The following is a 23493-nucleotide window of genomic DNA, read 5'->3' on the forward strand; positions in this document are numbered from 1 at the left end:
AAGGCCTGGGCTGATCAGCACACCTACTGCATCCTGTTAGGTAGAAGCAGGATTCAGGTACTTGGTTTCTTGAGCTGGGGCAGTTCTGCAGGTGCATGGATCTACAGCTGCAGGCAGCTAGTAAACTCCAGGCTGAACATATTCAGGGAATGCTGGATGTCTGGAGCTGGGGTTTTAGTATAGGTTTAATTTCAGAACTGAAGTTGTTCTTTACTGGTGCTGTCTCTAACAGATGTGCAAGGTCTACCCTCTCAGGTCATACGTTTTTAGTCCTTACTGGGAAAAAGAAATGGAAAATGCTTTTCATTTTAACCGTAGCTTCCTACTTTCCAAGGAAACAACATTGGCAAAGTAACTACTACCTGTGTGTGGTTCTCCCATGCTGTGAGTACACTATCCCCATGGATAAGACTTTTCTACTAAAGGCTTTCTTGTTTGTGGTCTTTCTTATGCTATTTTAAGAGCCTGGAAAGGTTTTCATCTGGGAAAAAACAGTGAAAAAATATACATCGTGCTTTAACTGAGACTTCTGAAAACTAAATAGCTTGAAATAGGGATCTCTAGCTGGGGTGCCTGTCTGGAGGAAGAGGTCTCTTTTGCATAAAAGGCTAATAGTCTCTAAGTATTTTTGGCTGTTCTGGTCCTCTGCAAGGTTTAGTTCCTAGAGTATATAGTTGGTATGGGAGGAAGTAGTGCACTTCAAGTTGAATGTGTGTAGGAAGACCACTGTATTGCTGTAGTTAAGTTTTTGTAGTTTTTCTTTCTAATACCAGAGATTTATGCACTGGTATAGACATTATTTATAGAAACACTGTTAGAACAGTTTTCTGTTGCCTTTTTGTGGGCCTCACTTGCTGCTTTGGGACTATAAACTAGGGCTATAATCAAAGCATTAATTCTGTAGTCTTACCTGAAAGGACAGAACTTCAGGAAGAAATAAAAATAGTTTCTCTTTCCCTATGCCTTTAAAAGAAGGTTTTGCCTCCTATATCAACCAGGAGAAGGCAGCTCTTGATGGAATGAGAGTGTTTTCTCCAGTACTGCTTTCACCGCTGGTGGAGGTGCCTGGGGGAGACTGCGGGGAGAGGACAGAAATGCCTGTCTGCGTGCTGAAAGGCGTAGGTTGAAATCCAGCCTGTGAAGACAAGACGCCCCTGGTTGGCTTTCTGACTACCCTTGGAGAGTGGAGCAAAGGCAGGACTTGCCTGCAGGGAGTGTTGCAGTTCCTATCTCCCCAGCTCACCCCTGCCAGCAGCCTTTGATGTAGGGGTGATGTGGATCACAAGCCTCCCAAGTCCTGTGAGTATGACTCCTCAGTTTCTTGGTGGTTTGACTGTTCTGTGCTAGTAGGATTCTTATTTTTTGTGAGGGTTCTGTACAGCTGGTGACAGGACTTCAGAAAATAGATGGAAAACCAGATCTTGCCTTGAGCCTTTCTGTCATGTAGGGCTTAGCACCTCATAGGAGAGGGGGAGACTACTAGAATTTTGATTTCAGTTATTTAGTTGCTAGAATATGTAGCTGAAAGTATTGAAGAGTTGAGTAAAACCGAAGACTGAATTAATGAAATGGTAATGAAGACTGAGCACCCAGAGAGATTAAGAAAAAAGTATTTGTACCTACTGTCACTGGAACTGCTTGCGTCTCCAGAGTCTTTAACGTCTTACAGTCCATGTTAATGGGTAAGATAACTTTCAGTACTCTTGTAGTGAAGCCTCCATTTTGTTGTACAGAAGGTGTTAGAATGACCCAGTCTACTAGTTGATCTAGTGTTAAGCTCTGTCATATCACTTAGGCTGCCACTATGTGCTTTCAAACTGAGCTTAAGTCCTAAGCTGCTCATGGAAGTGGTTGCAGCTAGGTTTGGAATTGGTGGAAAGCATTTCCCTGGAATCTCCTATCTGGTAGAAGGGGACCAACAGCCTGACTGTCCTTGTTTTCTCTGCCAGTAGATCAGGAAAGGGAGTAAGCTAGTTGCTGTGGCTGGCTGATTTCATCTCTCGTAGCCCTAATTGAGCTAAATGTGTACCTGTGAAAGCTTTACTTATTGCATTGCTATCTGTAAGCTTGTAATTGCTATCATTGAAACTTACACCTGAGATAAAATGAGATGCTGTGAAGTTCTGCTGTTTGTAATTATACTGTTTGCTGCATCCTTGGTGTAGGGTGTTTGCTTTGAGACCTTTTCAGACCTAGTTCTGGATTTGTTGCGACTGAAAACTGTCTTCAGTTTTACTTGCCTCCAGCCTTCAGTGTCTTCTCTCACTTTCAAAACTACTGTTATCAAAGCTGACTTTTACTGTTCTGTGGGTTGTGTAAGTTTAGACTTTTAAAATACTTCTGTCTCCTGACAAAGAACAGATGATCCCAAATGAGAAGGTACAAGAAGAAAGCTCACCTGACATATCACAGAGCAACTTTGCTTGAAAATTAATGTGAGGACACTATTCATTCTGTAGTAAAGAAAGTTTGCTGTGGTCTGGTTAAAGTAGAAACACTCTTTCTAAGTCTTGTGAGCCGATAGCTTTGCTTTTATTCTATTTCAGTTTTCCTTATTTACTTTTTTCACTTCTGAGAACAAACACGTTAGTGTAATGTAGGCATTGTTAAACTTTTGATCCAAAAAACCTGACTGAAGTGTCTAAGCAGATTGCAGTTCTAGGCTATTTTGATTATTTGCCTTTAATAAATGGAAGCTGAAAGCAAGTGAAGTGTACTTAATGTAAACTTGCAAGTTTATTGCCTCTGCCTGCTGATCTTCTACTACTTTCTATCTAAGCTCTGTGCATGTTTTTTAAGAGTGGGTAAGCTTTTCATCGAATTAATGACTAATCCTTATCAAACAAGTGTTCATCTTAAAAATTAAGCATTCCTGTTCTTTAATTGTATGATGATTGGTGGCCATACTAGTCATGAGCACATTTGAGAATTCAGATTCTTAATTTTCTCTCACTGCTGGTAGCAGGAATTTGCTGTGAGCAGGGCTTTATATTCTGGTTGGATACCCATTATAATTAAATTATCATCTTTGTCTATGTTCACTGAACCTTTCTTTGAGTAACTTCCAAAAGAATGCACCTTTTTGCATTTTGGGAAAATCTGAAGTCTGAGGAAAAAGGAAGATGAAACAAGGTAAATATCTTGAGGTCTGCTAGGCTTTCCTTGTAGGTTTGGCTAGTGGATTATGGTCAAGGCATAGTTGTTTTCTAATGCAGAATACAATAGCTTGCTTGTTTTCTTTTACTTTGGACTGGAATCTCTTAATCCCTTCAGACTCAAGCATGAGTATCACATGATTTGGAGGTGTTTGGTTAGTGTACTTCACTGCTGCAGAGCATCCCTGTGCATAACAGATGAGTAAATCGGGACTGCAGGGAGAAGCCACATGGAAATTTTCAGTTTTGGTGATCCATGCCTAAGTTTTTCATATTTTGTTGCTGGGTCGTATTCTGGCAAAATCAAGAGGGAAACATCTGGTCAGTTAGACTTATAAGTAAGGGGATCAGATTTCTCCCCTAAAACTTGTAGTTCGTGATAAAAAGGGCTACAGCTTCAATATATCCATCGGGTACCTGTACACTCGGTATACCTACAGGTGCTCCAACTGTATATTAGGGTATTTGTATGGAAACTTTCTTGCATGAAAACTGTGATGGGACAGCTAGGTCCTTCTTTCAGAATCTGACCATGTGGGACAGTGGATATATAGCTGTGTAATACTCATAAACCCTTGTTAAAGTAAAATAAAAATAAATATTCATTAACAGATAATTTCAGAAAATAGTAACTTCTTGTATAGCTGCACAATGGTAACATCATGCCCGGTCACGGCCATGTTACTTTTTTCCCCCTTCAGTTCTGCAGGCTTTAGTAGCTGGAATCAAAACGTCTTCCTCGTGTCAACCTGGAATTTTAGCTTTTAAATGATACTTGATGAGGGTAACTGCTAAACGCTGGTCTAGTGAGAGGACTAGACAAGATGTGTGTGTTGTTGGGGTTTTCTGAAATAGAATAGGATTCCCTAAAATGCTGAAGTATACTAACGAACTGAGAATCGTAAAAAACCTCCAGTGATTTAGAAAATGCTGATCTTTACTCTTGGTGCTGCTTTTGCAGAATGTGGTATGTTAAGCACCAGATCCCTGTTGCTTTGCTTGGAGTAGCTTCAGTAACTGATTCCACCAGCAGCCGAAGCCTGCTTCTTCCCGAGCTGTTTCACTTGCATCGGAAGAAAGCAAAAATAGTTGGGGAGCTCTAGTCCTGGTGGCTCTATACTTAGCTCATTACTCCAGGCAAATTACCTTTTGCTTCTCAAGTGTTGACTGGTAGGCTGGTTTAAGAGCTGTCTGGCTTTCCAATGGTTGGTCATTCTAACTCCTCTGCAATATTTTTATCACGTAGGAACTTCTTCCTATGGACTCTTGAAAGGCTGGCGATAACCTGAGAGTGGAAGGGTCTAAGGATGAGAATCCTTTAGTAACTCACTGAGAGGAAAAAGCAATGCCAAACCCACTGTTGTAATCAACTTGGAGTAGGAAGCAATCTTGAAACCTGCTTGATACGGTGCTTACCTGCAGTGGGTGGTTCGTTACTGTCTCTGCGCGGATGGGTGGGGTGTTCATGTGGAGGACTCAGCCTGGAGAGCTGTGGACAAAGGATGAAAGGACTTTTCTTGATTTGACAAGTGTAAGATTGGTATAACAAGGACAATAAGAGCTATTTCTTGCTTTAATTTTTTAAGACTAGTTTTTTAATGAGCTGTTTGTATAAGATACAAGTTTAGGTGCTCCTGTCCTTTCTGAGGGTCACACCCAAAGAGCAGTCCTATTAAAATTAATAGTGCTATTGCATCATTCCTTAGACCGCCACGTTCCCATTCAGCACGAAGGTATGAAGACTTTTCCTCTTGCATAAGACAACTTGATTTGCTCTGGTTGGGGAGGAAACAGTTTGGCAGCTCCCTAAAGAGTAAGTTGCTTGCTGCTGTGCCCTGTAGCTTATTTTAACGTTACTATTTCAAGTTATTGCCCAGCTTTCTAAGCTCTTAGCAGCGTGTACAGCTGCCTGAGACTGGACCACTGCTCGCATAGAGGTAGGGATTATCTGGCCAGCCCTCGCTTTACTGCTTCTAGCATACTTTTTGTTCCTAGACCCAAATTGTTTTGCATTCAAATTAGAGACCTAGCAGGGCTAAGCCTCTTGTACTCAAAATTGCAATATCGTTCAATCTACCTTGTTTCCTTTCAATTTCTAAATATCTATAACTATTAATGTTTTTTCTGGTTCCTCCAACAAAATTCAGTTTTTAGTTGCATCATAAATGCTTGCTGACATATGTCAATCCCAGCAGACCAAGCAGTGTACTGGTTAAGAAGTAATTTTTCTAAAAATATGCTGCAGATTCAGTAATGTTTGTCGTTGAGCTAAACTGACTTCACTTACCAAAGGCAAGGAGTGATAAGTTAAAACATGCTTTGTCAAAAGAACTTGGGTTTAAGTGACTTGTAGCATGAAAAGGGCAAGTAGGGACGTAAGTTTTTTGTGCAAGAATTACCACATTAGCACTAAGCAGGTGGGCTGGGGAGAACCTAGGTAAGCTTACAGTTTAAAGAAAGGCCTAATGCCAAAAATCCCTCCAAAAACTAATTTATGTGCTTAAACTCCACAATTTTTATACTGACTCTTGCCAAGACAATTAAAGAATTCCTAGAGCTAGTTTGAATTTCCAGACTGGGTTTGGAGCGTGGTGGCTGCTTTTGCAGGTGCAGAGAATACTCAAGTCTGTTCAGGTGGGTTGGTCTCAGTGGTTTTATTGCTGGAACGATTTTTAGGAGTCTGAAGACGTTGCTGTGAAGCACATCTGTGGTGCAGTTGCAGATGTAGCCAGCTGGGGTATTTTACTGCCTGGAAAAGGTCAGCTTTTGAACATTCATGAATTGGTGAACAGTAAACTTCAAACCGGTGTTGTAGCACCTGTTCTCTAGAACTTCAAGCCTCCTGTGACTCTGGAAAACTTAGGAGGAAAAATAGGGTCACTGTGTGGGGTTGGTGTTCTTAAGATCTGCTTCGCTATTTGTAGCTAACTAAGCTGCAAAAGGTGAAGAAATACCTAAAGGCCAGTTCAGAGAAGGCCGGTTCAGCTGGATGAAGATGGATTGTGGTAAAACAACTCGGAGCATCCATCATGTTAGCAAAAGAAAACATAGCACCATATTTCAATAGCAATTAGTCAGGTTTTACCATTGTATTTGCCCCTAGGTGACTTTATGCTAAGTATTGTTGAAAGACTTGACTTAGCAGAGTTTGTACATGTTGAAACAAATATGATGGGTTGAAACTTAAGAACCTGATGCTTCTTAGCTGACCTCTGAAGAGCCACTTTACCTGTAACCCCTCAAAAGTCATGCCAATGACTCAGTTATTTTGATATTTTTTTAATAACATTTTAACCAGAACTAGTAAAGAGTTCAACCAACATATTGATAGTTTATTGCTTATAAGGAAGTGGAAGAGAAAGTTGGGAATCCTTCTGTGAATCCATAGATGGTGCTGGGTGAGTGACAGCTCAGCCTCTAAATGGAATCCAGAGCATCTTTGCCATGTTATAAAAAGCTTGTTGCCTGGTGCTGATGTGTTCCTCCAACACAGAGCTTTTTGTAACCTTTGAACTCTGTAAGTATAGAACAGGAATTTATCCTGTTAAAACCTGCATTTGTTCAAAGAGTTGGCTCCTGCTGATTCACCTGTGTCTTACATCTCTCGATCTCGGTTATTTAAACACCAAGGTATGTGTCACTCTAAACTTACTGGGCAGGTAAGGCTTTTCCTTTAACAGAAAGAGGTAAATGTGACCTGTAGCAAACAGCTGTGCCTCTCTTGTTACGCCTCTTTCATTCTTCTGTTTTGTTTACGTACGGTGTTCAACTTCTAAATTAGGATTTAGGAGTTGGTCTGCCCGTGAGTTTTTTGCCTGTAAAATCCTGGAGATTTGTCCAATTACTTCTGAGATGAAGAGTGTCTAACTTCAGCTTTATCTTGGAAGTGATGTATTCTGTGTTGTGTCTGGTGTCAATTTTACAGGCTTTCTTTTTGGGGAGGGGTGGGGAAAAGCCCTTACTAATGTCTCATCTAAGTGTAATAGGCTGGGTAAACGCTGTAATGTATACTGGATATATGGATTATCTTAAAAGTGCTTGAAGTAGGTCGAATGAAAGGATCCAAAGGTCTCAATTCTGAAGTAAGGAATAAATCTTCTAATTTGTCTAGTTAGGTTTGCCCTACTTTCAATTCTTACAGAAATTTCAAAGGGAGAAGCAGCAGATATTTTTTTGTGTGTGTGCGTGTAAAACAGTAGTCTTGAATTATACCTTTTCTTAATATTTTGGGGTAGCTTGGTGTAAAGTTTTCACAGAAATGTTGCTCATACTGAACTGGTGGGATGGGAGTTAAGCTCATCACAATTCAAATGTGGTTCTTTTTCCTCTTTTCAGTGTTTAACTCTTTGTTGCAAGTAACTCTGCCTTCCTCACAGACAGATTTGAGGTGGAAATCTGCAATTTAACTTTTGTTTTATCTTGCTGCTGTAGGCAAACCAGTCTCTATCCTTAAGTGGTGTTGCTCAACAGCCTTCTCTTGGTGCAGTGCTGCTGGTGTTCTGTGGTCCAGGACGGGTACAGAGTGACAGGGCTGCTTTGCCCATCATGTGACTGGAGCCAAGGATACCCTGGGCCATGGGGCTGAACTTCTGGTACAGGAAGGCCTAAATGCTGAAAGGGTAGTCATTACTGCTGATTTCAAATTATCCCTCAAATGTGCAAGTCCTGGGGCTGCTCTGTATCTCAGTCAATCAGGGTTTGAAAGTGTCACCTGCAAGACACGCAGCTCTCCTGGGGTTTGGCTCTCTGACTCTCTGGCACTGGGCTGTGTCCCTGTGGTGCTGCTGGGGTGGCACTCGAGATTTATGCAGGAAGTGGAAGCAGATGCATTCCTTTTTCTCTGAACTATTTTATTAATTGTTAACTGAAACAGTTGAACTGCTGGGTTTTGTTTAGTATTTGTGGTAAGATTTGATATGTTACTTGAGAAATGTGTTTTCCACAGATAAAATGTGCTTAGTCCTTGTGGGTTACGGGGTAGTGGGTTATAGGATTTGTGGATGCTAAGGTGACTATGTGTTTCAGTACTGAGAACTAGCACACTGAAACTTCATCCTGGAAAGTTACTCAGTAACTGTTTTGGTCACTGAGGTGCAAAAAATAATGCTGGTGAACTTAGCAAGGTTAAATGAAAAATGTGCAAAACACAAATGTACATATTTTGGACCTTGTTCCTAGAGGTAATAAAGCCTCCATTGGTAACTGTATTCAGGCAGATATTCCTCCTGGCTCTAACAAGACTAAACACTTTGTTATTAATGTTTAATGCCTATACACTTAGGACCTCTAGCTCATATTTCTGAGGTTTTATTTTATCTTGACTGTAAGCAGAATGATTACCTGTCAGCTTACTGTAAAGCTGGAGAGACACAATTTACTTCAAACATCTTGCAAGGAAAACAGAACGTATGCATTGCTGTGTTTGCTCTGGTGTAAGTTACTTCAGAGTATTGGCAGGTCTCCTCCATGAGATCGTGTATCACTGCGGGGTAGAAGCTAGTCGGCTAGCACACTTAATCTATTTTTTGATTTGTCAAGATCTCAAAGGTAGAAACAAAAGGCACTTTGTCCTGGCTCTTCTCCTGGAGACTGACACTTGAATCACTCTTTGTAGTCGTCTATTCACTTATTTTCTTAGCATGCTGCTCTTGCTGAGTGAAGCTCATTGTTTTGTAGAAGTCACTTCTGTCGAAGTTTGAAGGCTTTCATCTATAGGTTGAACTTCAAATGAGGTACATACTTGAACAGTTCCAAGGTCAACCTTGTCAGCGTAAGTAAGTGAAACTTCTCTGGCAGCTGATAACCTTTCTGTAAAATAAGGTTGTGCTAGTGCTGAATCTTACTGCTGCCTCCATCAAATCTTTGCTGTATCTCCCTCAGTCAAATCAGAGAAGACGACTATGACTTGAAGGTGCTTTTTGCTCGGTGCAGAAGAAGCTCTAGATAACCGGTGTCTCTGGGGTTTTAGTGGACTCTTGAGAGAATCATTCATGCTTATTTATGCTTTACTGCTGAGAGAATCAGTCTGGCAGCATATCCTGGAAATACTGCATGTAGGTTCTAGCTCTTTTTATATATTATGGCAAACCTTTCTTCTTCGTTGCTAATCCCAAATGTCTAGATACAGTAAAAAGTCTGAATCTTCACTATAATTTTCATGTAGCCATTTTCTGAAGCTCTAATCATCAGGGCTTTAAATTTCTCATGTGTACTAGAGCTGTGAGAAGTTCCCTGACACTTGGAGGCAATCATGAAGTATTCAGTTTATCTTTAAGCAGTTGACTGTGTTTTCCTATTGTTTATTTTGTGCTTTTCAGATTTCTGTTTGCATTTACCTTAGCTAAGCAATAATAATTAACTCAAAGCATTGAACTGATTGAGTTATCATATTGGGAGAACAAACCAATAACCATAATGCAATAAGCTTTATTGCAACTTCCTGGTAATGAAAATTCCAGTAGCGGAAGACTTGATTTAATTTTTAAGCTTTGAGAAAATAGTGGTGCTGATAGAATGGCTTTATAACCAACTCTCACTTGGGCAGCGACTTAAATCTAGCAAAAAGCTTGAGGTGTGTAGGAAGAATTGTGGTGGCTTTATAGCTATTGAGGATAACAGCTGTTTGTTATGTTAATGTAGGGAGTGTCTGGGGAGCTGCCTGTTCTTAGCATTTGAACACCAAAGAATGTGGTATCCACTTAATTTTTTTCATAACTGATGCTTCTGCAGGCAGCCTGGATGACATTGTGTGTTTCCATCTACTGATTCTGTCTAGATGTGTTTAGCCTGGAAACTGCAGGGTTAAGGACACTTGGATATTGCTGTCCTGTCATCCCACCAAACCACACCATTGAATCAAGCATGTGTTTGTCCCCTGAAGTGGGTGTCCAAAATGGGTAAGAACTGCTCACCAAGTGGTAGAATGTGGGCCTTTTTAAAAAGGAGACAAGGTCAGACAGACGATCTGGCTTTAGGTGAAAAGAACCTTACTTAAGGGCTCTAGGGCAGTTTCTGTGTGCAGCTCGTGTGGCCCATGGCACTAAGGATGCTTCCAGTAAAGATCAATCTCTTCTGGCTGTAGGTGGCTCTGGCAGTTTTCTTGGCATGGCAACTTGGTTAAGGAGCACTGCTGTAAAATAGTATAGATACAGCCTCTTCAGACCTCACTGAAAAGCTCTGAAGAGCTTTGTCTTGATGCCTTGTGTAAGGACAGCTCTGACTCAGTGGGGAATGTAAGCATGTGATTAAACTTAAACCAATATCACTGTACAAGTCAGAATTGTTAAGGCTTCCAGCCTCACAAGTGAGGGCATCAGTTCTGTCCCATTACCCTTTTAAATTGCATACCAACTCCAAAACCTGTTTCTTACCTCACTCTGTATTATTGTGCTTACCTTTAGGCACTGATTTCCAGCTCTGTAGGCTGAAGCCGGGCTGTGTGACCTGCTGATAGGTGAATGGGCACTAACTGCTGGGTAAGCACCTCAAGACTTTCTGCTTGGCAGCAAATGCCTGTGTGGAGATGGTTACTCAAAGGCTTAGGCAGTGCCTGTGTGCAGATGCTCTTCGAGTGCAGAGAGATGCTGGTTACTGGTGGAGCTGGGTGTTGATGCTGTTCCGTACCACTTCAGGAGCTTCTGGTATAATAGAAAGTTGCCCAAAGCCAACTTTTGATAGCGTGTCCTACTGAATTTTCTATTAATCTTACAAATACTGCCATGGGATTAGTATTATATATTAAATATAGGTATTTTGAGCAATTATTGAGGAATTTAAGGTGAATGCTTATAGAACAACAGTGGTTTTAGACGTCTAGGATACTTTAACGGCATTATGGAAGCTAGCTATCGTATTAACAGAACCATTCTAAATATACTTCAGCATTGCATTCTTGACAGAGTAGTTGTGACGCCAGGACTCGAATACATCTTGCATGTGCACACTCATGTGAGAACGACAGAACAGCACATGCTAGGCTTGAAGATAGTGTTTCTTTCAGTATGGTTTGGAGCATGGTACAATTATCCTTTGCTTTTGAAGTGTTGTGCAAACCCAGTAATGTGTGGCTGTCCAGAAGTGACTGTGAGCTGCAGGTTCTGGGAAAATCTGACTCCAGAAGAGAATGCATCTTTGTTTCTGCAGCTCATCTAGAGAAAACCACTTGCAAAGCTTGTGCTGGGCTCTTTTATTGGGTATGACATGTCAGGAAGATGGTTCTGGTTTTCCATCTGCATGAGAAAACCATCTTCTAGCTTTGGTCTCCCAGGCTTTCTGGCCTTTCCTTTTAGGTTTTTTGCTTGCTTCTGTGCTAGAGTATTGCTTATCAGTCAATAAGAGGAGGGGAATGCCTGGTACCTGATGCTTGCACACTTCTCTAATGGATTGGTGTGAACTGTTCAAATGTCTGCTGCTTTCTGTCTCTGAGCTTGCTTCTCACTGCTTAATTTAAAGGAAGTACAGGTATTCTGACCAGGAAGGAACATGTATTCCAAGAGTCAGACTATCTGACGGATGCTGCCTAGCATAGCAGTCGTGATATCAATGAGGATGGACTTTCATGGTTACGAAATCAGTAAAATATCATCTCTCTAAATGCTCTCTTAAACTGCCTGGTCTCCCTGGAAGAACTAGACAGTCTTTTGAACGTAGAAACTCTTCAGGCCATCTAAAGCTTGTCTTTTATTGCAGGCAAATGTCTTGATGACTTGAAGGAGGGCTTTGGCATGCCGAGGAAGTCTTCCTTGCAGTTGTCCTCCTCCCTACCTGTACCAGCAGGAGATGGCTGTGTTTCTCACAGGGGAGCAAGCATCTTGAAGTCATAAGGCGTCAGATTCTATAATGAAAAGCATTAGTTTAACTAAAAGTGGAAGTGAACTAGCCTTGAATGCCTGAAGGCAGGATCGTCAATGGCTGGAGGGTCTATACCTCGCTTCAGACTTCCTTTAAAAGTGCCTCGGGTTTGTGATGGAGTGCAATGGGCGGGTTGACTTAGGGAGTGCAAGAGACGGGTGGTAACTTGGAGTGGCGAGAGTTGAGGCTCTGTAACAGTGAAGGTAAGGCAAGTGGCAAATGAGAAGAGCTGACATGCTGTTACTGCATTGATTTCCATACCTGTGCAAGGCCTGTACATTAAATGGACGCTGCTACGACCCTACCCCTGCTCTCCTCCCTTCTATGGAAGCAAAATAGCAGGCTTCAGTTCCTCATTCCTGCTGCTGTAGTTTTTCTGAAGGCTGCTATCAGAGTGGCTTTGCTTCATGCTCTGGCAGCGGTGCCTGAGCTGCCAGGGCAGTCTGCGAGCCTTTTGCTGTGAACTCCACTGGGGTAGCCGTTGACTGAGCAGTGGAAGCCTGAGTAAGTATCGCTGGCTGGTTCTCAAGTCTGACATCATATCCAAGAATGAGATGGCTCTCTTTCACCATGGGGATAATGAAATAATTCCTACTGTGTTATTCATTAACTCACATTTCATTCAATGGCTTCTAAGAGGATAACGAGTATGTTAGAGGTGAACTTGCATAAGACTTCTGACATCCTTTTGATAAGATAAACAAGTTAAAGCTATGGCAGACTAAGCATGGCAGTGATGCCTCACTGAGGCAGGTGGCATGTGGTATATTACATGTACTGACTTTACAAGTAATTTAATGGCTTTTTCTTTAATGGTTTATAGAAAATAGCCTGCCTTTAAAGTTATTGGAGAAATAATTAGTGCCCAAGGCTGGATGGTATTCCTTAACGTGGAGGCTGCACCTGGCTGAATGGCTGTACAGAAGGGTGATGTTCAGCCCAGCGTTGAAGGGTTTCAGGGCAGGCGTGGGAGCCCAACAAATAAACTGGGGGAGCTGCAACAATAAAAGCACACGGAGGGAAAAGCATCTTGGTGAAAGGCAGTCGCTCCTGATTTATATAAAAAAAAAATGTTAGTACAAGAGCCTGTTGAACCTTGTTGGGTTTCTAGTTTTAGCATTAATGTAGCTTAAGCAGGTGTAAAATTTGAATATCCCTTAAATGTTCGTGTCATGCACTCTTCACACTCATGTGCGCAGTTTTGTCAGCTTAAACTGCCATATGCTACTCTGCAAGAAAACTTTGAAGGGGAGAAAGATTACCTAATTTGCTAAGGGGTTTTCACTAACGTTATGTTTGAAATAATAGAACTGGACAACTCTACCCCTAGTTCTAAAGGAGGGTTTGGGAATCAGGCATATCGACTCATTTTCACTCTAATGTGAGTCCTTGATGACCTGGGCTTCCTGATTAATCTGGCGGTGGCTGTTGATTGAGCTGTCGCACCAAATGTGAGTACTGTTCTCTTCTGAAGGCTTGCCAGGGAGCTCATCTCCCTCCAAAGAGGTTTATATGTGCTGTGCAATTGAGCCAATAAACTAATATAATCAGATTAAGCTGTTTGTGGGAGCAATGATGGTTGGATATTCAAATGTCTAACAAACAGTCTGGTCTTTTGACTGTTGCTGTGGGTGCACTGGCATTAGTAATTCGTCCCCACAGGTAATAACTGAGGTTATTTTAAGCAGAGGCTGCAATAGCCTTGGATGTCTGAAAAAATCCAGAACTTCCAGGTGGCCTAGTAAGATCTTAAATTATCTAGTATTTGCAGAAGCACTGGGTGAGGGAATAGTGATTTTTATCTGGGAAGAAGTTCTAGGTGATGGTCTGGTGAGTCAGGTGGCTGCCATCCTGGAGAACCAGATGTGTCCCTGCCCTGTTGTGGATTGTGGTGCTGGCTAGTAGTTACTGGGAACTTCTACAGGTGCGTTAGAGTTACCAGTTTGGTGTTAAACACACAACTCTGGGCCTGAGTGCTCATCTCTGCACCTCAGACCCTCAGCTAGTAGAGCTGTATTTCCCAAATACAGAGCAAAATACTACAAAAATTGGGAGTATTTGAAGAACTAGACTTTAGGCATCTATTCTGTGTACCGAAACCGGAAGATCATTCCAGCGTCTTGAACTCTTATAAGGTTGAAAAACTAAGCTTAGTAAAAATACACTACTACCGCTTAACCCTCTGGGACAGCGTGAAAACTGTGGTGAGCACTGTGGATCTTAGCAGAAGAGGTGCTATGAAGTGAGCAGTGTAGAAAAGACTGGCTTGATTGAGAACTCCGCACTGACTACAAGGCTTAATAAAAATGAATATATTGAAAAGTTCTGGGTTCAGGGAGTCTTGTCTGCCTAGCTCACTGATTGAGGATGGTGTTTATGGGAAAAGAAGGATGGAGAAGGGAATTAAGGATCATACATATTCCAAGAGAAGCTGAGCTAAAGCTTCACAGGTGATTGTAGTGCTTGCAGTTCCTAATGTGTGATTCTTCACTCCATGCTTTTTATAGAGAGATATTTTAAGATGCAATTACGAGTTGATTTCCACGGCATGTATGAGTAGTGAAAATATCTGCTGTGTCACTAATACATGGGTCTCTGGCTGTCAGCTTTGCCTCGCTTGTTTACTTTATTGTGCAACTACCTGTAACAACCTTAACTCCTAGTCTGAAAATCCCTCCCCAGAGCATGCCTGCCCTGTCGGGGATCTCTTTCCTCGCAGCAGCGTTTCCACACCAGCACTCTGACTTCTGGAGCTGTTGTATGTAAAGTACTAAAATACCAAACCAGGCCATTGTTTCTTCACTGTTCTTGGGAGATCTGTCTTTCAGCACCTGTGGGAATAGTAACTGGAAAAAAGAACCTCTTCAGTTCATGTCAAGCTTTAAGTTGTTCAGAGTGAACATAGAAGTTCAGCTGTAAGTGCGTCTTCATGGATTTCACTGGTTATTCTGGAAGCCTCTACCATCAGGGAGGACTTTCGAAACAGTTCTGTCAGCTGGACCTGCAGCTGATGCAGAGATGTTATATTTCCAAGCTAATAACACAGATGTGATACTGCTAATAAAACATACATACCTTGGATCCTTGTACTTGGTTGGCAAATTAATGTAAGCTTTCCTACATAAAGATGTAATCTTTGATCCAGGAAAGGTGTTTGGCCATTTTTTGGCATTTGAATCTAGATGACAAAACTCTGCAGGCTTTTTCACAAATACAAGACCTGAATACTGAGGCTGTTGCTACAGCAAACTGTTATTTATCTAAATTGCAAATGCTTTTTCAGCTCAGCTCGCAGCATTTGCTTCTAGATTTTTCTTTGCGTGTAGATTTGTTACACCAACTGCGTAACCCCTTAAGATAAAGGCTTACAATAAAAGTGAGGTAGGCTTAAGTATTCTGAACATTCTTATCCTTGTTGTTTTCCCTGGTTTTGCTCAGTTGGAAGGCTTCCTTTTGCCTTTGAGTATTTTTCTGAACTTTTGTTTCATTAAGATTCAAATGTTAATGTTGGAACAGGTTGTCTAGAAAGAATATGCTTGGAGATATTCAAACCTTGGCTGGACAAGTCTTTGGGCAACTTCATCAAACTGGAACCGTGTCAAGTAGGGGCTTGGACTAACTGATGTTCACTTGTCCCGCTCAGCCCAAATTGTTCTGAGTTTTTTGCATGTGTATCTGTCCTGGTTCTTTACACTTTCCTGTTTGGACCTAAAGGTGCGGAAGTAATTTCTGCTTTGTTGTAACTGGATATTGAATCTCGTTCTTGTGACTTACCAGCACAGAAACCTCTGGTGTTGAATTTCAGTTTCTTTCAGAAGGGATGCTTTCTGTGAAGTTCAGTCCTCCCAGACCTGATGGCAAGCCTTAGTGCAGGCAGCTTTTATTTTTGTAGTTACGGGAAGGGCAGAAACTCCTGCCCCTTCTTGGTTTGGGCTTTGACCAAGGTTGCCACCTCATAAGGTCTTTCAGGAGATCCTTGAGTACCTGAGCAAACAGAGTTTCTCAGTGTTGTGTTCATACGGTGTTAGCAGCTTCGTCCTGCTTACACATCATGGAACAAGACGTTGTCAGTTGAGGTCAGGGTTTTTTGCCATTTAATTTCATCAGGTGCAAAGCAGTAAATTAGGACCAAAAAAATCAAGTATTAAACTTCTTATTACTCCTCATTTATGTTGGATCTACTTTTTTTGCCGAGACTTTCCTCATTACTTTTTGAATCTAAGCAAATGTGACCTGAGTATTTTCTCCTGGGACAGACATCTCTGAGTTCATGTTCAGTAAGTACAGACTCGCTTTTGCTACTAAGTCGGTTACCAGAGGGTACTTCAGATTCAAGGATAAGGAATAAAAATAGACTTATTTGATCTTACATAACTTTTACTGAGAAATGCTACTTCTGTGCATTTAATTGAAGCTTGATACCTGCAAGTCACAGGTAAGAATTCAGCTGTTACAAATGTGTGCTATTTTCAGATCTTTAAGCAAGCTCATGGACTAATATGCACATGTTCTTGCACATCTTTAGAAAATACAACATGCTAAATTTGCTGTAAGAGTGGTTATACATCTCTTCTATATTTCTTTAAAGGAAGGTTAAGTCTTATTAGCTGATAATGATTCAAATGCAAAACAAAATTTAAGTGGATAACTGAAGCTTCCTGCGTTCTGATGGACATCTCTTCTTAAAATCTGGGATTAAACCATATTTAAAACAAAGATTACTTTGCTTGATGCATCAGTAACGGAATTAGCTGTTGAACTGCGCTCACTTCTACAGTGCCTGTGGGAAAGATGTGTATGAATTGTGTTTAGATAACTTGAAGAGCCCAAACATTTTGTTTTTTTAAAATGGCGATTAATCCCTTAACTACAACCAAGTCTTTTTTAGTAAACTGGGTTTGTTTTGAGTCACATCGGGAAGGAGTTGAATGGTCTCTAGAGGACAGAACACTTAAATGACTTATTTTCTTTGTATTATTAGTGTTCTTCTTGGGGTTTGTTATACCTATCAATATGACTGAGTTTCCTAGGGAACATAAGTGTTCCCTAGGTTTCAAGTCAAGGTTTGTCTGACTTGAATAAATCCACACAAAAGCAAATTTTGGGGGAAAGTGTGTTCTGGATCATCCCATTAGAGTTCAGCAGGATGTAAGTGTCCGTATGTACAGGCAAATGCATTCCTGCAGGGTGCAACACTAGAAACAAAGGTTGCTGTAGATTAAGTGCTTCTAGTGCCGAATTGTTGTCGGAATGCATTTGACTTTATATACAGATATTTGTTAGTATCTTGCACTGCTAACTTGTCATGCTTTTTTCTAAAAGAGCGTTTAGTATAAAATATCATCATGGAGTAATACTTCTTTTTGGTAAAAACTAATTGACTAGACAGAACTTGGTGTGGGTTGATCTCAGTGAGCAGGTAGGAAATCCAGACATAAATCTTCATGCTCCCTAGAGAAACTCTTTCCTGTTGGTTTATCTAGCTGTTGGAAGAATGATTTCAAAGGGGATGTAGCTACCATATAGGATTGGTTCCAATATCCTAAGGAGAAGCTTGAACATTTAGGTCGTTGGATTTTTAACTATTTAAATAAATATAGGAGTGGGGGGGGGAGAGACCGAGGCTAGTAAATGTTAACTGGGGATATGTCCAACCTTGTTCCACCAGCAGAGTTGCAGTCTATTGCAGAACTTAATTCTAACTGGATCTCAGTGTTTTGATATACATACGTGCTTTGAAAACAACCACAAAACCCTCTTTGGTGCCTCTCTGAAATCCCTAAATATGTTTAACTTTGGCTTCATGCTGTTTAGTTTTTTAGAATAAGCATGTTCTGTTAATCCAAGTAAATTCTTTCCTGGCTCTGTAAGTGTAAACTAACAATCTTGTGGAATTCCAGTGTATGGAAGTTGTTATATAGAGAAAAGATTTTAGGGAGTTGTTGTGACTAAGCCCATCTTCCCTGGCTAGTCTTGAAATATGACTTTAGAAATTGTAATTGTTCTTGCCTCTGACATGTCGAAGACTTGAACAAGGCGGTTGCAGAACATATTACGTTGGTTTAGTAGCTGGAGGGCTACTGGATGTAAAAGTAAATAAGCTTAAAAAAAATTGACATAATAGAGCCAACTGTCTCTAAAACACCACTGTTGTGCCTTTAGAGGAATGAATTTTGCAGTTTGACAAAATTACCTAGTCTATTTGAAGCCCTCTGTACTTAATAGTTGATACTCATATGTAATTGATCTTCAAAGCTAGTTACGGAAACTGAAACGCATCAAGACTAGCTTCAGATTTCTTCAGGCCATCTTAAGAGATGCAAGACTACTTGTTGTGCCTCATGCCTTGTACATCAAAGAAGGTCATGTACAAATGCTGTTTAACGCTGCGGTATTTGATTAGGTCTCAGGTGAGAGTCTCGGCTGTTCGGAGTTCCTCGCTGTAGCTCAGTATGCAGATGGCTGTGTCCTTTTTCTGCACGTTTGTAGGACCCTTTTTAAGGCTGTCTTGCTTTGCTTGCCTTTTATTTCAGGTCTTACTTAAGTGTGACTTGCAAATGGGAAGTAGTATTTAGCCAGTTGCATTTCTTGCTTCTGAAAGTAACCGACTTTCCATGAATGGAAAAAGAAGGGAATAAACATCTCCTAATATTTGGAAGATACTGAAGTGATTTTAACTATAGGAGGAAAGGTATTTGCTCTTCTGCTTTTTCTCCTAGCTTTAGTGAATTGTCACAGCTGACCAAAGAAAGGACATCGAGTAGCAGGTTTCTCGGAGGGAGGCAGTGTGCTGGTAGATTAGCCAGACCAGTTTGTTTGTCCCTTGTGATCTAAATATAGGAAGCCTCCTTAATTGGGGAAGGCATCTGAGTTCCGTGTATGTCTTAATACGTGCAGGGAACCCAGGCTCTTCCCTGCCGTGCCCAGCTGAAGGGCAGTGCTAGTGGGAGTCTTCTCTCCTGCTGCAGAACACTTTACCAGTAACAGCATACTGCTGGGAGTTTGGAGAAGTTGAAGCTGGAACTGGGTTGATGCAATAACCTGTTTGCTCTAGTCTGGAAAGGGTTTGCTGCTCAAATGTAAGGAAGGCAGTAACTTGTTCTGGTAAAGTGTGTCTGGCTTCAAACTGGAACTTGCCGTCTAAATGGAAGCTAGCAGAAAATTCCTTGTACTCACTTCAGCTGCTGGTGTTTCCTTACCCAGCTCTTGCTGCTCTCCTTATCATGCCCAAGCAGACATGGCTTTATCTGTTCATAATTTGACTTTTGCCCTACAGTATTTACACATGTTAAGTGGCTGGTTGAATAGTGAGTGCTGTTGATGCCTTGGCAGTTCTGTCCCAAACAAGTACTTGGATTGCCCTCTAGAAAACAGCTATTTATGAGCCTAGAAAAGCTAGCCTGACCCTTGATTAGCTCCTGAAATGTGACGTTTAGGTGGTCAGTTCATAAAAAGGAGCCTCTTGTGACTAAATAAAGCCGGCTCTCTACCTAGGTCAGCTCTTTGAATATGATTACTTGGTTCAGTTGTGTTACCAGCCTTGTTCTGCACGTACCAGTAATGAGATACCTGAACTCACGCTTTTCTAATACTGAATTAAATTACTATTTTTTTATTGTAAATAAACAGTAGTACTAATGCTGTGATCAAACATACTTATGCCCTGCCATGGGTGGTTGGGAGAGAGGAGCTCTTCACCCCTGGGTTGACGGATGCTGCAGAAAAGCCATTGCTGTGTATTAGACCCAAGAACGACCGCGGTTCCTGGTGGTGCAGGATATGGTTGTGTGCTTCATCACTCTAATGCAGCTCAGGGCTTTTTGAGGGTAACTGGCATTTGAACTGTAAACCCTGCCATTTAAACTTAGTCTGCTTAATGCTTTGAGAAATAAATATGTAAGTAGCTTGAGGTGAGCAAGCTGATTGACCAGTTCTGTAAAGAAAATGTCGCTTCTGCAGGTGCTGAAGTGATTCATAAACGACCTCAGATTCTGTAAAAAACTAAATGTCACGCAGTTGCTTTCAGGCTCTGCTTTTTATCAGCATCTGGTCTGGAAGCAACACATACAGCATTGTAGAGTAGTGTGGCTATAACCTGACTTCTCTCTGGACTAGTTTTGTCTTGCATGTAGGGGTTGGATTAGGTCATGAGGGGTCTGAAATGCCAGAGTTGGTGTAAGATAAGGAAGCAGAGCACTTTGGGGGCGGGGGGAGTATGGGAGTGGTACCCTTCCTGATGGCTCACTGTGTTTCAGGGAATGCGAACGTAGTCTAGTTTAAAAGTAAAAACTCTGCAAGTGTCACATTTTAAAAAAGCATTTTTGGAGTGTGCCGCAGTTTTACCAAGCGCTGGGCTGTTTGAAATGATCAACTTTCACACTTGCGTAAGGTAGTCCAGCGTCAGTCATTGAACAGAGCCTCTCACATGGCCTTCTCTTCCTAGATGAATCCAGTGAAGGTGGATTTGCATCTTACCCAAATGGCCTCCTTGACAGAACAGGTTTTTTTAATGCAATTTAGGAATTAATGGATTAAAACTTAAGCAGCCCGTAATTGCGTTGGGCAAGGTGTGCAGTAAAAGTGATGTCTAGTTATAAGCCTTGATAGCAGAAACCAGACTTGTGTCCTGCCTGTTCCATCCTGCGGCTGTCAGCCTCGCTGGGGGGCTGAGTTTCCTGTTACCGACCCCTAGTAGTAACTTAACCTACTTAATGCCTTGAGAAAGAAATGTTTATTCATGGCAGGTACTTGGGATTTCAATAAAGTTGTCTTATGACGAAAGCATTGAGTGGTGTTTTGTTAAAGAGGTTTTAAAAGCTTTGTGCCAGACAAAGTATAGTGAAAATGAGGTCAGCTCACACACTAGGGGCTATAACAGCTGTCACTGCGGGGACGCTGTCCTAAAGTTAGTTCCATGGGGAAAAAAAATCTCAGGGCAGTGGAAAATCACTCCGGGACCAGCAGCTCATACCCAGCCAGTTAACAGAAATCACTGAGTTAAAGCAAAATCCTACTGGAGGAGGGAAGGGGAATGAATAGGAGTTTGGGGAGGATGAGTAAAACCTTTGAGACTTTGATTAACAGTCTCTTATCCCTGTTTGTTTGTTGCCTTTCTTCTAGAAAGGAAGAAATAAGTGAGGGGGTGACTCATGGCAAATGGGCTGTGAGGACTTTAGTGGAAAAATGGGAAGTATGAGGAGCAAATTATTCCCTTCTTTGCCATTTCACATGGAAACTTCTGCTGCCTGGTCTCAGTCTTGCTCACTTGCTTCCTCCGTTTTGTAATTTTAATCTAATATTGCCCTACTTTAATGGCTTCTTGATTACCTTTTGATGTGATTTTCTTCCCTCATCGTACTTAGTCATCTTTCTAGCTTAGAACCTACACAAGTCTCCTTGGTGTCCACCAGCTCAGGCCCTGGTCAGCATTCTGTGCCCTGTCAGCCTTCATACTAGATTCAGATCCCACCCCATCCCATCCTTGCAGATCTCTCCGCAGTTCCAGCTGATCTGTATAGCTCGTTGGTCCGGCTTGGTGGATGTTACTTGTCTGTTGTGCACATAAAATTGAGGAATACAGAGTAATTGGAATAAGAGGCAAATGATAGAATGGCTATTCATTTGAGCTTTAAACTTCCAGCGGTTCATCAGAAGCTCTCTGGTGGGTAATTTGTATCCTGGCCTATGTACAAACAATTGCAGCATTTGGATGTCAGGGTTTTAGCCAAATGAAAAAAGAATTCAAAGAAAAGAAAACTTGAAATCCTATAAGAAAAAGTGAAATTTTCTTGAGACACTGGTTTCGCGCTTGCTGTGGTGTTTTGGCCTGGGTGGTTTTGAGAAGTGAAGGATAATACCAATATATAATCTTTTATTCAGACACACTTTTTCCTAAGAAAACCCTCTTATTTTTTGGAATAATTAATACTCTAATCCCATGCAAAGTTCCACTGATTTTTATTCTTTACATTGCTTATGGACAAACGGACCTTTCTTAATGCAAGATCAAACTTCTCTTTACTCCCTTTGGCTATTAGATAGCTGCAGTCTCAGCAGCGCTTTTACTGCCCTTCCCACTGCATTCTTCTTTCACTTCAGTCTTTGCTTACTGTTTGAGCTGGCTTTCACTTTAACTTCAACCAGTTTCTTCTGCATTTCATTTCCAAAGAGTGTAAGAGAAGTGATCTTTTTTAACTAGTGTGCAAAGATAATCAGCTTAATCAAACTGCTTTAAAACCAGATTAATGCCTCTTCTGAGTGGGAAGATGAAGGAAACTAAAATGCCTCCCCATAAAGGTTTCTACTTAAACTAAATTACTTACCATTAATGTGTGAGTCAGGGCAGTGACAGATGTTGGCAACACTTTTTTGCTTTGGACTCTTATAATTAAACTTATTCCGCACTCATGGAAGCACAGGTGAATGGAAAATGGAATAAGACAGCCTCAAAATGCTCTTATGTAGGACACTTCCCAATGTGTTAAAGGCAAGTGAGATGTTTGGTGTAGCTCTTGGTCTCTGCTTGTTCTGTCCTGCACTTGGGTGTCAATCTGGATGCTTCACATCCAGATCTTTCCACCTGGATATCGTGTCACTTAACCTGGGGGAATGTATGATAAAGCCACGTGGCAGTATAAACCCTACAACACCTCCTTGAAAATCAGCATTTATTCTGCTTTATGTATATGTTTTATCACTTTCTAGAAAGCAGTAGTGTTGCAGTGCCAGCCTCGGGAGCGGCTGTGCTCAGGTCGGCAGTCCCAGTGCTCTCGCCCCCTCTGCGGTTTTTAGCCCAGCCACAAGCCGACTGCGTCACCCCAGTGGTAGGTAGCTGATAGAAGGGCTTTGTTCCTATTCCTTAGGGTAAAAATAGTTTTGGGGGAAAAGCTAAAATCCACTAGGAAGAACACTGAGGAGGACAACAAGAAGCCAATATGGGAGCTAAAGCTGAGCAGAAAGCGGCCAAACAAAAAGGTGACGAAATGGTAAGTGTGTAACAACATGGTGCAAGAGAAGGTCCAGGCCCTGCAAAGCTGGGTTGTGTGGGAACAGGGGTGTTGCGAAGTTAGAAATGCAAACGGAAATAGAGAACTCTTAATCTGAAGCCGCACTTGCATAACCTTAAGGTTGTGCCATGGTGTGGCATACGCAATGTAGAAATACCATCTTTCAGCAAAGGGAGGAAAAAATAGTCAGTTACCAGAAGAAAGTTTGGTTCGGTTTTGTTTGTCTGTATCTGTATGAGGATAATTTTGTCTGTGGGCGGAGAAAATTTGGATTTGTTGTTTTCCAAAGCTGCTGTTCTCTTGTGTCGTTTCATTTTTACGCTTATCAAATCATACCTCTTATGTTCTTGCTAGAGGCAGCCTTTCAGCTAAGAAACTGAAATGACAACTTGCCAATCTTCTAATTAAACAAGTGTATTTATTACAACTTCTCAAGAGTGTTTTTCCTAACTATTTGCTAGTGTTGTATTTAAATAAATGTC

At 41.4% G+C, this 23493-nt stretch overlaps 1 protein-coding gene across 9 annotated transcripts in view; it reads left to right on the plus strand.

Moving 5' to 3' along the window:
- MTMR3 (myotubularin related protein 3) overlaps nucleotides 1–23493 on the plus strand; it is an 87887-nt gene that overhangs the window by 5681 nt on the left and 58713 nt on the right. For 2 of the 9 annotated variants that reach the window (XM_054219767.1, XM_054219770.1), the window contains one exon: nucleotides 10556–10630. The exons of 6 other annotated variants lie outside the window; for them this stretch is intronic. The gene's annotated coding sequence lies outside the window, so the exon portion shown is untranslated. Of the gene's footprint in view, nucleotides 1–10555; nucleotides 10631–22846; nucleotides 22991–23493 lie in introns of those variants that run through there. One more of the 9 variants, XM_054219769.1, reaches the window with a different exon arrangement.

The sequence above is a fragment of the Rissa tridactyla genome, chromosome 13 (assembly GCF_028500815.1).
Source record: "Rissa tridactyla isolate bRisTri1 chromosome 13, bRisTri1.patW.cur.20221130, whole genome shotgun sequence".
In the NCBI taxonomy this organism is placed as follows: domain Eukaryota; kingdom Metazoa; phylum Chordata; class Aves; order Charadriiformes; family Laridae; genus Rissa; species Rissa tridactyla.